This window comes from Orbicella faveolata, unplaced genomic scaffold (assembly GCF_042242905.1).
Source record: "Orbicella faveolata isolate gen_17 unplaced genomic scaffold, um_ofav_v1 contig_3, whole genome shotgun sequence".
Taxonomy (NCBI): Eukaryota; Metazoa; Cnidaria; class Anthozoa; order Scleractinia; family Merulinidae; genus Orbicella; species Orbicella faveolata.
The window spans coordinates 697,699-712,147 of NW_028301558.1; the positions used below are offsets into that span (position 1 = coordinate 697,699).

The 14,449-nt window shown below is 37.9% G+C and overlaps 1 long non-coding RNA gene and 1 pseudogene across 1 annotated transcript; both read left to right on the plus strand.

Annotated features, from left to right (window-relative positions):
- The first annotated feature begins 612 nt into the window (after window positions 1–612).
- LOC149105983 (uncharacterized) lies at window positions 613–8,786 on the plus strand. The gene is made up of 2 exons (XR_016209618.1): window positions 613–667; window positions 8,691–8,786. It is a non-coding gene; the product is annotated as an uncharacterized LOC149105983 (long non-coding RNA).
- Window positions 8,787–12,850: 4,064 nt separating this feature from the next.
- Window positions 12,851–14,093, plus strand: LOC149105984 (uncharacterized; annotated as a pseudogene).
- The last annotated feature ends 356 nt before the right edge of the window (window positions 14,094–14,449 follow it).

Sequence of the window (14,449 nt, forward strand, 5' to 3'; positions counted from 1 at the left end):
AACATTAAAGCTAATATTAAAACTAATACAATGGACTACAAACTACTAAGTGTTAGAATGAAAATAGCATTTATTAAATCTTAATAATAAATCTTAATCACTTTCTGAAACAGATGGTGTCTTATGGCCTTAATGAATGGAAATTAATCTGTCAATTTTCTGACACTGTCTAGCAGAGAGTTGAATGATGGAGCAGCCATTGATTTATGGCTATTATCCTATCCCTATTGTAAAATTGTGGACACTTCATATGATCCCACACTGATTCTTTTAGTGTTTCTCTATCGTTACGAGGGACACCTTGAATGTATTGAGTGATTTGTCATTGTTCTGTTGTCTTGGAGTGTTTACTACCGGTAGTTTGTACACTATTTTGACCTATACTACATATATTACAATTTTTTGCTTAAAAGCACAAAGCAGTATGTGCACTGCATGTGGGTTTATATGACTTGTATTGAGTCATTTTCATCTCACCCCTCTACTGCAGGCAGCCCTGCTATAACGGCAACAAATGACAATCTCAAGGATGTGCACTATAACAAGAGTCAACCGTATTGGTGTCCACTTCTATGGTGAATTTGATAGAGGGATGGTAGTCGTTGAGGGTTTCAAGGAAAGTTACTGCTGAACTTGAACCAGTTGTTAGTGAAGTGGTTTTTCTAAGGTAATAAGTCTGATGTCAGAATCTGTGTATTGGGTGATGGTTGGGAGCCTCATTTCTTGATAAATTTTATGGTTTAGCTTTCTGTGTAATAGTTAAAACAGGGGTGCCACACCAGGTCAGGAAATGGTCAGGAAAAAATTCTTCTAAGGTCAATGAATTTTTTGTTAATTTAGGGAAAATTGACATTTTGAAGAAGAGTCAAGGAAAATATTCAGCACGACTGGTTTAATATGGTTGGCGAAATGGTGCAAAATTCACAAGGTTTATATTCATTCACATTTAATGTTGTTATTATTATTCACGAATATATTTATTCACATTCAGCAACTAAATTTATATTCAAGAGATATACTAATTCACATTTAACGACGTATTTCGTATTCACGAATATATTTACTCACATTTATGGGATGTATTCATTCACATTCAACGGTTTATATTCATTCACATTCACGATCGAAATATTGGTTTAACACGGTGCAATATTCATTCAACATTTTCTGCGCACCGCCTTCGCGCATCATTAGGTCCCAGCTCACGCTCTACAATTTCTGAACACAATATGGCGGACAAAGGAAGCCTTATTATATGAAGGGGTAGAACAAAGACAAACGACCCCAAACATACACAACTGAACATAAACATTACATGGGCTAGAGGAGATAACAGACTGCTCGATGATTTCGGATGAGCAAGTAGATAATCTCGTACAACGTTTTATGAGTGATCATGGGACTCGGGTATTCCTTGGTGACCGGACATCTTCGATCATTATAGGTCTCAGAGTTCAACGGGATGGAATCAGGGAGAGTATTGACCGCGTTGACCCTGGAAACTCTAGAATCCGTTGGGCTGTCGTAATTTCTAGGAGAGCGTGTTCTGTGGCTGCTCCAAATAGCTTGTGGCATATTGACGGACACCATAGCCTGGTTACTGTCATGCATGGGGGTATTGATGATTTTCCTTTAATTAACCTTTAATCTTTAACAAGGTACTCCTAAAACAATGTAAAAAAAAAAAACTATACTAGCGTTGTTGTTGTGGTTTTTTTGTTTAAATGTTCTACTAATAACAGAACTGTAGCATTGTCCTAGATTTGTTTCCCTCAGCGACGCAAAGGTTTGAGTGACCATCAAGGGTGCGAAGTGGTCGTAGGGGTGAAAAATGTGAGGGTGTCTTACGACAGCCCAGCTGATTCTAGAGTCTCCAGGGTCAACATGGCCAATACTCTCCCTCTTCCATCCCGTTGACTGATCACTCATCATGAAACGTTCTACGAGATTGTCTAGTTGCTCATGCGAAATCATCGAGAAGCCCGTACTCCACAATACGACGTTTCAATGTCCACCTTGAAACAAGAAGCATTTGAGCTTTGTCCACGTGAAACCCGACGATCTTTGTTGCAGAAGGAAAATAAAAATTAGAATTAAAATATTTAGAGAGGAAGAGCGGGCTTTCATTCAGACCCTCTATCCTGGTCGAATTGGGATTTGGAGATGCTGTTTTTTTGTGGGGGGAGGAAAACCGGAGCACCCGGATAAACCCTCGAGCAAGGCGAGAACCAACCACAAACTCATCGCCGGGTCAAACTGGTGGGAGGCGAGGGTCACCACTGCGCCATCTCTGCTCCCCAAGAACTACCTCCGATATTGAATATCGAGTTCGGAAGACCTCAGGGCTGGTCACAGAATACACTGCAAGGTTTGTGCAGTTTGATGAGTCGTGTCGTATCCATTCTCCATGCAAAAGACATATATTTCCCAGTATTTCATTCAGTGCTGCCCTATGATACTGACGAAAGGTAGTAATTGCTGGAGAGCTACACTCGAGCCTCATTTGGATGTTCTCTCTCAATCCTACTTCCACGGTGTTCCATTCCCCTTCGCACTCTTGTAGGAGATCGAAAGTTCCTGCCAATGTAACATTTGTGTTTGGGGTCTTTGGTCTTTGTTCTACTCCTTCATATAATAAGGCTTCCTTCGTCCGCCATATTGCGTTCAGAAATTGTAGAGCGTGAGCTGGGACCTAATGATGCGCAAAGACGGTGCGCAGAAAATGTTGAATGAATATTGCACCATGTTGAACCAATATTTCGATCGTGAATGTGAATGAATATAAACCGTTGAATGTGAATGAATACATCCCATAAATGTGAGTAAATATATTCGTGAATACGAAATACGTCGTTAAATGTGAATTAGTATATTTCTTGAATATAAATTTAGTTGTTGAATGTGAATAAATATATTCGTGAATAATAATAACAACATTAAATGTGAATGAATATAAACTTTGTGAATTTTGCACCATTTCGCCAACCATAGTTTAATACCTGTAAAAGCTGGAGAACATTTTGGGTCACTGTGATCTCAACTTTGTTTTTTCCTTAATAAAGAAGGAAAATCTGTTGAAAATTTTAAGTTTAATGAATGGGTAGAAATGAATGAAGCCACTGCTATCTGCAATGTGACATTTATCTGACAACATTGCAAATCTTACTTTGGGAACATTTGTGGTGATAAGGAAAGTACTGGCATTGGGGAAAGAGTTCCCTAATTTGGATTTGTTATTAATATTCCTGAAACTGTGATCAATACTATGTCTTGTAACTACTGAGGATTTAATAATAATAATAAAAAATAATAATAAACTAATATTTTAAAAGGAGGCCTGCAATCACCTAAAGGTGGTTTCCAGGAGGGTCCTCTAAAAAATACAAGTCTAAAATGTACATTAAAAATAATGTCTAAAATACAGAAGTAATAAAAAATAAAAACGTGAGACTAAAACTAAGGTTTTAAACTAGAACTAGGATTAAAAATCTACTTCCAACTAAGGTTAAAATGATTAACCAAGGAACAAGGTAAGACTGAATGGCAGTCAGTGAGAAGAATTACAAAAATATCAGTTCTGACACTGGACAAGATAAAAATGAAGGACATTCAGTATAGAGAATTGCAATATGAGTTCTGACACTGGACGAGATAAAACTAAATGACAATCTGTATGGAGAATTGCAATATTTATTCTCACACTTGACAAGATAAAACTGAGCGACAATCAGCATGAAGAATTACAACAATTCTGACAACGGACAAGATAAAACTGAACGGCAGTCAGTGTGGAGAAGTACAACATTATCAGTTCTGAGACTGGACAACACAAAACTGAATGGTGCTAAGTAGAGAGAATTACAACAATCTCAGTTCTGACACTGGACGAGATAAAATTGAATGACAATTTAGATGGTGAATTAAACAATATTAGTTCTGATACTGGACAAGATAAAACTGAACAACAACCTGTATGGAGAATTGCAATATTTATTCTCACACTTAACAAGATAAAACTGGAGGACAATCAGTATGAAGAATTACAACAGTTCTTCTGAACACAGACAAGATAAAACTGAATGGCAGTCAGTGTGGAGAAGTACAACATTATCAGTTCTGACACTGGACAACATAAAACTGAATGACAATCAACATGGAGAATTACAACAACATCAGTTCTCACACCGGACAATATCAGTTCTGACACTGGAAAAAAAATGAATGACTATCGGTATAGAGAATTACAACAATGTGAGTTCCGACAATGGACAAGATAAAACTGAACAACACAATCAGTATGGAGAATTACAACAATATCAGTTCTCACTCTGGACAAGACAAAACTAAAGGACAATCAGTATGGAAAATTGCAATATCAACTCTGACACTGGACAAGATAAAAATGAATGAGAATCAGTAGGGACAATTACAACAATATCAGTTCTGACACTGGACAAAATAAAAACAAAGGGCAATCAGTATAAAGAATTGCAATATTAATTCTGACTCTCGACAACATAGAACTGAATGACAATCAGTATGAAGAATTACAACATTATCAGTTCTGACAATAGACAAGATAAAAATGAAGGATGAGTATGGAAAATTGCAATATTAATTCTGACACTGGACAAGATAGAACAGAACGACAATCAGTATGGAGAATTACAACAATATCAGTTCTGACACTGGACAAGATAAAACTTTACGACAATCAGTATGGAAAAATACAACAATAGTTCTGATAACAGACAAGAGAAAACTGAACGGCAGTCATTGTGGAGAATTAGAACAATATGATTTCTGACAACGAGCAAGGTAAAATTGAACGGTAGTCAGTACGGAGAATTACAACAATATTAGTTCTGACAATGGACAAGACAAAAATGAAGGATAATGAGTATGGAGAATTGGAATATTAATTCTGACACTGGAGAAGATAGAACTGAACAACAATGAGTATGGAAAATTACAAGAAAAGTTCTGACAACGGACAAGATAAAACTGAACGGCAGTCAGTACGGAGAATTACAACATTTTCAGTTCTGACTCGGCACAAGATAAACCTGAACTGGAGTCAATGTGGAGAATTACAACTATGTCAGTTCTGACACTGGACAAGATAAAAATGAAGGACAATCAGTATGGAGAATTTCAACAATATCAGCTCTGACACTGCAAAAGATAAAACTGGATAACAATCATTATGGAGAATTACAACAATATCAGTTCCGACACTGAACAAGATAAAACTGAGTGGCAGTCAGTGTGAAAAATTAGAACAATGTCAGTTCTGACACTGGACAAAATACAAAATGAATGACAATCGGTATATACCTCTTACTAACCGAGTTTGAGGGCTGTACCATAAGTTATGGACCGAGTTTTTTTCCCCTTTAATTTATGGCTCAAGGGCAAAGCACGCAGGCCATAAATCGAAGGGGAAAAAATGAGGATCTGTAACTTATGGTACAGACCGAGAAAACGAGGTCAGTAAGATATTTATTATATCTCTATTGTGTGTATGACGGGCTCAGGAACAATTTCTATTTAAGCGAATGCCTTCAAATTTCTGATGCACCTCAAAATCAAAAGGAGTCAATTTGAAATTGTTTTTAAGTTGTTAGCATGCTTTAATACACAATTTAGAGTAAAAAAAGTCTTAAATGTTTACTTGCGATAAAAGTTAAGAACACTTGGCGATAAATCACAAAACAGTTTTCAACAAAACCAGCTTTAAATTTTAGCGTGCCGTACAGGAGAGTACGGCCTGATGAATTGACCAATCACAGCACGTGTACTAACTAAGAGATGTAAGAAAGTTAATTACAGCAATATCAGTTCCGACTTGGACAACATAAAACTGAACAACTATCAGTATGGAGAATTACAGCAATATCAGCTCTGACACTGATTAAAATAAAACTGAATGGGAGACAGTGTGGAGAATTACAACAATATCAGTTCTGACACTGGACAAGATAAAAATGAACGACAACCAGTAGGGAGATTACATGTACAACAATATCAATTCTAACTCTGGACAAGTTAAAACTGAACGACATGCAGTATGAAGAATTACATGAATAGTTCTGACAATGGACAAGATAAAACTAAATGGCAGTCAGTATAGAGAATTACAACAATATCAGTTCTGACACTGCAAAAGATAAAACTGAATGACAATCAATATGGAGAATTGAACAATATCAGTTCTGACACTAAAGAAGATAAAAGTAAATGGCAGTCAGTGTGGAGAATAACATCAATATCAGTTTTGCCATTGGACAAGATAAAAATAAATGACAATCAGCATGGTGAATTACAACAATATCACATCTGACATTGCAAAAGAAAAAACTGAATGACAATCAGTATGGAGAATTAAACAATATCAGTTCTGATACTGAACAAGATAAAGTGAAATGGCAGTCAGTGTGGAGAATTACATCAATATGAGTTTTTGACACTGGACAAGAAAAAATTAAATGGCAGTCAGTGTGGCGAATTACAACAATATCAGTTCTGACACTGGACAAGATAAGATTAAATGACAATCAGTATGGTGAATTACATCAATATCAGTTCTGATACTGGACAAGATAAAACTGAACGGCAACCTATATCGAGAACTGCAATATTAATTCTGACACTTGACAAGATAAAACTGAAATACAAGCAGTATGGAGAATTACAACAATCATTCTGACAACGGACAAGAGAAATCTGAAGGGCAGTCAGTGTGGAGAATTACAACAATATCAGTTCTGACACGGGACAAAATGAAAATGAATCATAATCAGTAGGGAGAATTACAGCAATATCAGTTCTGACACCGGACAACGTAAAAGTGAACGATAATCAACATGGAGAATTACAGCAATATCAGTTCTGACACTGGACAAGATAAAAAAGGAGGACAGTCACTATGGAGAATAGCAATACCAGTTCTGACACTGGACAAGATAAAAATGACTGACAATCGGTATGGAGAATTAGAACAATATCAGTTCTGACACAGGACAAGATAAAACTGAACGACAACCGTAGGGAGAATTACAACAATATCAATTTTGACACTGGACAAGATAAAACTGAACGACAGGTAAAATGGAGAATTACATCAATAGTTCTGACAATGGACAAGATAAGACTGAATGACAGTCAGTGTGGAGAATTACAACAATATCAGTTCTGACAACGGACACGATAAAACTGAACGGTGGTCAGTATAGATCGTTACAACCACATCAGTTCTGACACTGCAAAAGATAAAACTGAATGACAGTCAGTTTGGAGAATTAAACAATACCAGTTCTGACACTGAACAAGATAAAACTGAACGGCAGTCAGTGTGGAGAATTACATCATTATCAGTTCTGACAGTAGACAAGATAAAAAGTGACAATCAGCATGGTAAATTACAACATTTTCAGATCTGACACTGCAAAAAATAAAACTGAATGACAATTCGTAATGAGAATTACAACAATATCAGTTGTGGCACTGAAAAAGATCAAACTGAAGGGCAGTCAGTGTGTAGAATTATAACATTATCAGTTCTGACACTAAACAAGACAAAACTGAACAGCAGTCAGGGTGGAGAGTTACAACAACATCAGTTCTGAAAATGGGCAAGATAAAACTGAACGACAATCAACATGGAAAATTACAACAATATCAGTTCTGACACTGGACAAGATAAAAATGAATGACAATCGGTATGGAGAATTACAACAATAACAGTTCTGAAAATGGACAAGATAAAACTGAACGACAATCAGTATGCAGAATTGCAATGATATCAGTTTTGACACTGGACAAGTTAAAACTCAACGACAATCAGTATGGAGAATTGCAATAACAATTCTGACAGTGAACAAGATAAAAATGAATGAGAATGAGAAGGGAGAATTACAACAATATCATTTTTGACACTGACCAAGATAAAACTGAAGGACAATCAGTATGGAATATTTCAATATTAATTTTGACTCTGGACAGCATAGAACTGAACGACAATCAGTATGGAGAATTACAACAATATCAGCTCTGACAATGGACAAGATAAAACTGAACGACAATGATTATGGAGAATTACAACAATATCAGTTCTGACACTGGACAAGATAAAACTGAACAGCAATCAGTATGGAGAATGGCAATATCAATTGTGACATTGGACAAGATAAAACTGAACAGCAATCAGTATGGAGAATTGCAATATCAGTTCTGCCAACGGACAAGATATAACTGAACGACATTCAGTGTGGAGATTTACTATTTAAGTTCTGACACTGGGCAAGATAAAACTGAATGACAATTAATGTGGAGAATTACTATCTTAGTTCTGAAATGAGCAAGATGGAGCTGAATGAACATCAGTGTTGAGAATTAATATTGCAGTTTAGTTGACACTGAACAAGATAAAAATGAATGACATTCCATATGCATGGTGAATTAATCCTTAGGTTCTGGCACTGGCTAGAGCAGAAATTGTTTGTAATAATCTGTTGATCGATTACCGATATGCTGTTTCGCATTGTAAATGACCTTTTATTGAAAAAAAAACGAATACTCGAGGTGATGGCAAGACTTGGCTAAATGCAGCTTAATAGTAGTGTTCATGAGAAGTATTGAGTATTTTTGGCCTGTTATTGACATTGCTCCTTTTGTTTTCCTCTTCGTAGATATGGATGTGTTTCCAGCTTTTTTTTAGATAATATTACCATCCTCTGTTTGCTTTGGAATGTTTTAGGAATAAAAATTAATTTGTGTTTGCTGTACATTGTGGTATTTCTTTTCTGTTACCTTTACAGCCGTGTCACTGAAAACATTATTTTACGGCTGTAATGATATTTTGGTATTTTTATAATGATAAGCCATGTATACATCCTGCATAGCAGGTGTAAACGGGGAGGGAATAGGGGGTATCCTTTCCCACGCAACGCTTATGCAGCGCTTTCTCTTGTGTCACTTGTATTTTCTTTGTATATACCAAGTGAATACAAGTGGGATATTCCAATGTATACCAAGAGAAAACGTTACATAACTAGTTTATATTTCATCACTAAGTTAGTTCAGAGGGTTAAGAACTCAGATTAACCAATCAAATTGCTTCATTGCTGGCACAATATTCCCTAAGTATTGGACCGGGCACTGTCCAGAATGATCCCCCACGATCACTGTTAAAGATTTTCGTTAGTGTTATGGCGTTTCTGAAAGAGCTTGCTTTGATCACACGAAACACTCGTTTTGTTTTCTTTCCAACTCTTTTTCCCTTCTGTTTTGTTTAACATCAGGCGCGAGTATGCGACTAGTCGGCTTTCAATCAGAATTGCGCGTTTGAAGTTTGCAATGTTTCTCCAGTTTGTGATCGTGGCATTTTTCTGAACATTTTCAGTTACGTAATAAATCCCTTATTAACGAAGTTTGCAATTCTTGTTGCCTAATTACTTGTAGAAATTTATGGACGTCCGGCCCATTAAATCCCAGGCATTCTGGATAAAAGTCAAAGTAAATTTATGGCCACACATTGTTTAAAGAGTTGGGTTTGCTTGACAGTATCACATCTGACAACGTCTCAGATGTTGAGTCTTGTTAGTGAGCTTGTATACAACATATCCAGTCATAAAAAGAGCCCTTAACCATTTTTCACCGTGATTATAGACCTCGCCCCCAATCAGTTTTGTAATGAATTTCAAACATTTCTTCTGGTTATTTATGGAAAAAAACTCAACAACTCAACAATCAACCAATCAACCAACTTTGGGTCGATTTCCAAACACTTGGGCGATATTTTCCAGCCTTAAAGACTCTAAACAAATTCGAGAAGACTTTGGTTTTCAATGAAATGGCCAGAAGAAAAAGTTTTGAACGCTTACTTATGAGCAGTCTGGCCGAAATAATAACTCCCTTAGTGACTATGACCAGAAAGTCGCCGCGACCGGGCTACGCGCAACGCGATTTTGACCAACTTTTAGTGGATTTCCTCTGGTCGATTTTTGTTCTGGTCAAAATCACGCTTCGCGTAGCCCGGTCTAGTCATAGTCACTAAGTGAGTTATTATTTTGGCCAGACTGTTGATAAGTAAGCGTTCAAAAATTTTTCGTCTGGCAATTTTCCTGAAAACCAATGTCTTCTCATATTAGTTTAGAGTCCTTAGGGCTGGGAAATATCGCCCAAGTCCCTGGTAATCGACCCAAAGTTGGTATAAATCGCGCTGCGCGTAGCTCGGTTTCGGCGACTTTCTGGTCATAGTCACTAAGTGTGTTAATATTTCGGCCAGACTGCTCATAAGTAAGCGTTCAAAACACCTTTTCTCGCCATTTCACTGAAAACCAAGGTCTTCTGGAATTAGTTTCGAGTCCCTAGGACTGGAAAATATCGCCCAAGTTCCTGGATATCGACCCAAACTTGGTATAAATCGCGCTGCGCGTAGCCTGGTCTCGGCGACTTTCTAGTCATAGTCATTAAGAAAGTTAATATTTTGGCCAGACTGTCCATAAGTAAAACTTCAAAAATATTTTTCTGGTCATTTCACTGGAATCCAAAGTCTTCTCGAATTAGTTTAGAGTCCCTAGCGCTGGGAAATATCGCCCAAGTTGTTGGAAATCCACCCAAAGTTGGTCAAGATCGCGCTGCCGGTAGCCCAATCTCGGCGACTTTCTCAGTAGTCATAGTTGCTAGGTGAGTTAATATTTTTGCTAGACTGCTACTAAGTAAGTGGTCAAAAATTCTTATCTGCCCATTTCTCTAGAAACCAAGGTCTTACTAAAATTAGTTTAAAGTCCCTAGGGCTCTGAAATATCACCCAAGTTCCTCTAAATTGACCCAAAGTTGGTCAAAATAGCGCTGCGCGTAGCCCGCTCTCGGCGACTTTCCAGTTATAGTCACTAAGTGAGCTAATATGTCGGCCAAACTGCCCATAAGTAAGCGTTCAAAAATTTTCCTTCTGGCCATTTCACTGAAAACCAAAGTCTTCTCGAATTAGTTTAGAATCCCTAGGGCTGGGAAATATCGCCCAAGTTCCTGGAATTCCACCCAAAGTTGGTCAAAAATTGTAAAACAATAAAAATGCAAGCAAGATATAAATTCCCAACCATATTTATTCGTTGTAATAATGGGTAAAAAGATAATGGTAATGTTTTAAGAAATAGGTGTTGGGTCATTCGAAATATAATATTGGAATATTTTAGGTGTTTGGGATACATTGACATTGTGGACTTGCTCCTTGACTAGCTTATCAAATGTTGCCTTTCTTATCGTTGTTGTTGTATGCGCAGGTGCTGCGTTTCCCAGGAACTAGTTCTTCGTATGTGTAAATTACTTGACTGTTGTTACACTGGAAATAGTGCCATGTAATCTAACTATTTTGAATATAGTATCTACTTAAATAATTTGTTAACTGATTCTTGTTAGACCTGTTAAAATACTTTGGTACATTTATGTTGAGGGCCATTAGGTTATCAGTTTTATTACTGTCAAATGCTACCCTAGTAAAATAAAGTCTTACCACTACTGCTACTACTTCTGCGAGCACCGTTGCTACACTACATGTTTTCGGGTTAGCTGCGTTGTTCAGCAACTCGTTTGTTTACTCGCGGGTGTCGATCGAGAAAACAAAATAAAAATTGAAATCTAGATTTTGGAAGCGCTCTTTTTGGAATTAGTCGCGTTAGAATCCTTAACTTATTTTTAGTCTCCTGTCCAATTTTTCAGAATTTTCAACAACAACTTTTATTAGAGATCCTGGCACTTTTCCTTGATTTTAATTTGTAAACTTATTCTTGATAATTGTTATATTGAACGTGCTGATTTATTTGGATCATACACCCTATGCTTGATAGAGGAAATTCAGAAATGAAAAGATTTTTCACTAAGTGAATTCTGCGAATTCATGCTAGTAGAACACTGCGCATGTACTGAAATCAGCGTTAATTTTCGAATTGGACGAATTAGACAGCTGATTGACAGCACGGGTGTGATCCAGATAAACGAGCGCGGGCCAAACCTACGCATCAGAGTTGTAGTAATCGCTGTAATCAGTCAAGAGTGGCAGTAGGGGAACGTTGTCAGTATTGTAATGAAGTCATCAATGGTGGAAATAAAAAGCGAGCTAACCAAACAAAGAGTGTTTAAGTGATCGGCTAATTTCCCCAAAGGTCGCTTTAACAAGCTGGTGGAGTTCCGGTTTCGGTGCCCGACGGCCCGGACTTTGTGTCGAAAATCCGATCAGTGGATGACTAGACGTGGCTATGGCCGTAATGTTTTAACCGGACCACTCCGGTTACCAACTGCTCGACCGTGGATGTTGTAATTAACATCATCATCATATGCAGACGGTGGATTAAACGCCAACATTAACGTTTACAGTCGCTGTCTAAAGGGAACTGAGACAAAAAATAAACAGAACTGAACATTGAGGGTTAAGTTCCAAGAAGTAGAAGCCAACGCGTGCGTGTCTTTCTTTTACGGAGTTACTTGCAGAACTAAGAGAAACAGGACAAGCTGAGTCAAGCCAAGTCAAGCCAGCACAAACCAGGTCAAGCCAGGACAAGCCAGGAAATCAACCCGCCAGATGGAGCGTAAGGCCTACTGATGTTGCGTACTCATTATTCCTTTTTCGTAACCTTTTCTAGCACCCTATGTTAGTTTTAAATAATATATTTGTTAGTACTTACGTACTTGTACTACTGTTCGTTGTGGTGATCCAATTCTGTTATCTTTTAGTTAAAAGTTTGCACCGACATTTAATTGGGATTGATAGGAATAGTGGTTGTTGCAATTTATGCCACTTAGGCCTAAAGCCTCTAAAAAGATCGTTACGCGTCCTCAAATACATCAGGCACAGCTGATTGAAACGCACAGAGAAAGTAATATTTGTGTTTGTCCTGTATCCGGTATCATGAATGCTGCCCAAAAAGAAGAATTTAAAGCCTTCTTTACCTCTTTTCTGACGACAATAAAAGGCGATCTAGAAAAAGAAGCGCATACGACACGCACACAATTAGATTCTCTACAAAATAAGATTGACCAAAAAGCAACTAGTCATGATCACGGCTTGAAGCCAGAAATTTTTGATGGAAATCCTATAGCGGACGCGTCAGTATGGTTGGAGAATTTTCGTGGCATAGCCAAATTAAATAATTGGTCGGAGGAGTTGCAAGCTAATGCTTTTTCACTCTATTTGCGGGGCATTGCGCACGCCTGCTTTGTCACATTAGCTGAGGAAACTACCAGCACTTTATCTGCTCTTTTTGATGCGTTTCGCGCACGTTTTGGCTCTGGCCCACAGGATTGGATTTTAAGTCAACAATTAAGTGCGCGTAAACACGCTCCAAACGAGCCCATCGACGATTACATTACTGATATTACGCGCCTATGCAAACGATTAAAATTGTCTGACGTAGATACAGTGAGATATTTTATTGAGGTATTACAGGGCGACCTTCAAGCCTATGTGTCACTATAGGTAGGCCAAAGACGTTTCAGGAGGCCGAGTCTCAAGCGTATGAAGGACATCGTCAATCGCCGCCAGGCTGCTTCAGATACTCAATCTGTGTTTACGAAAATGCAAATCACGTTTACTAAATTCCTGGAGCAACCTTCAAGTACTTGAAGAATGCGGTGATAGCCACCGCTGCGCCAGCTCCAGGTCCTTCAGCTGCTGAATAGAAACTGGACGAATTGTCCAATCACATTAAAACACTCCAAAAACAACAACAGCGTCAGCAGCAGCACATAAACGCAACTTATGCTATGGCTGCTTATGATGATCAGCCTCCTGGGACATCGCGCCCTTTTCAACCTAGTAATTGGCAGGGACCAAACAGTCAACTAGACCAGTTACAGCGACGGTTAACATATTTAGAGAGTGTTTTAAGGCGGTATCAGAATCCGCGCCATTCCGCCAATCGCTCATATGACCGATCTTACAGAGGCTGGAATGATGAATATAGTAATGAATTCCGTATTCACCCCTTCTACAATCGACGTTCTATGTTAGCCATAGAGGAACCACCAAATTCCAACCAGGGAAACGCCTAAGGACTCTTGTTGGTACCCCAAGAGTCCGTTTTGGCAGAACAAAATTATTTAAATATTATAGACAAGGTTTTCGAAGAGCAACTAGAAACAACAATCAAGTTAGTTATAAGCCCAGAAATTGTTTTACCACTATAGATAGCAGATTCTCTCCAAGACATTCGGTTGCTCGACATAATGTTTCTACTTGTAAAACAGGTGTAAATAGTATTGATGATATTCGCACGGAATTGCCAATTGTAAATAGTCACAATCGCCTTGATGACAGTTTTTCTGACTCGCCTATTTCGGATATCGTGGTAATCCCGGGACACCCATATCCTACTAAAAATATCGTGTCTGAAACACAGTCTAGGGAATCTTTATGTCCGCTTTCTTCGGCGACGAAAAATAGTAATCACAA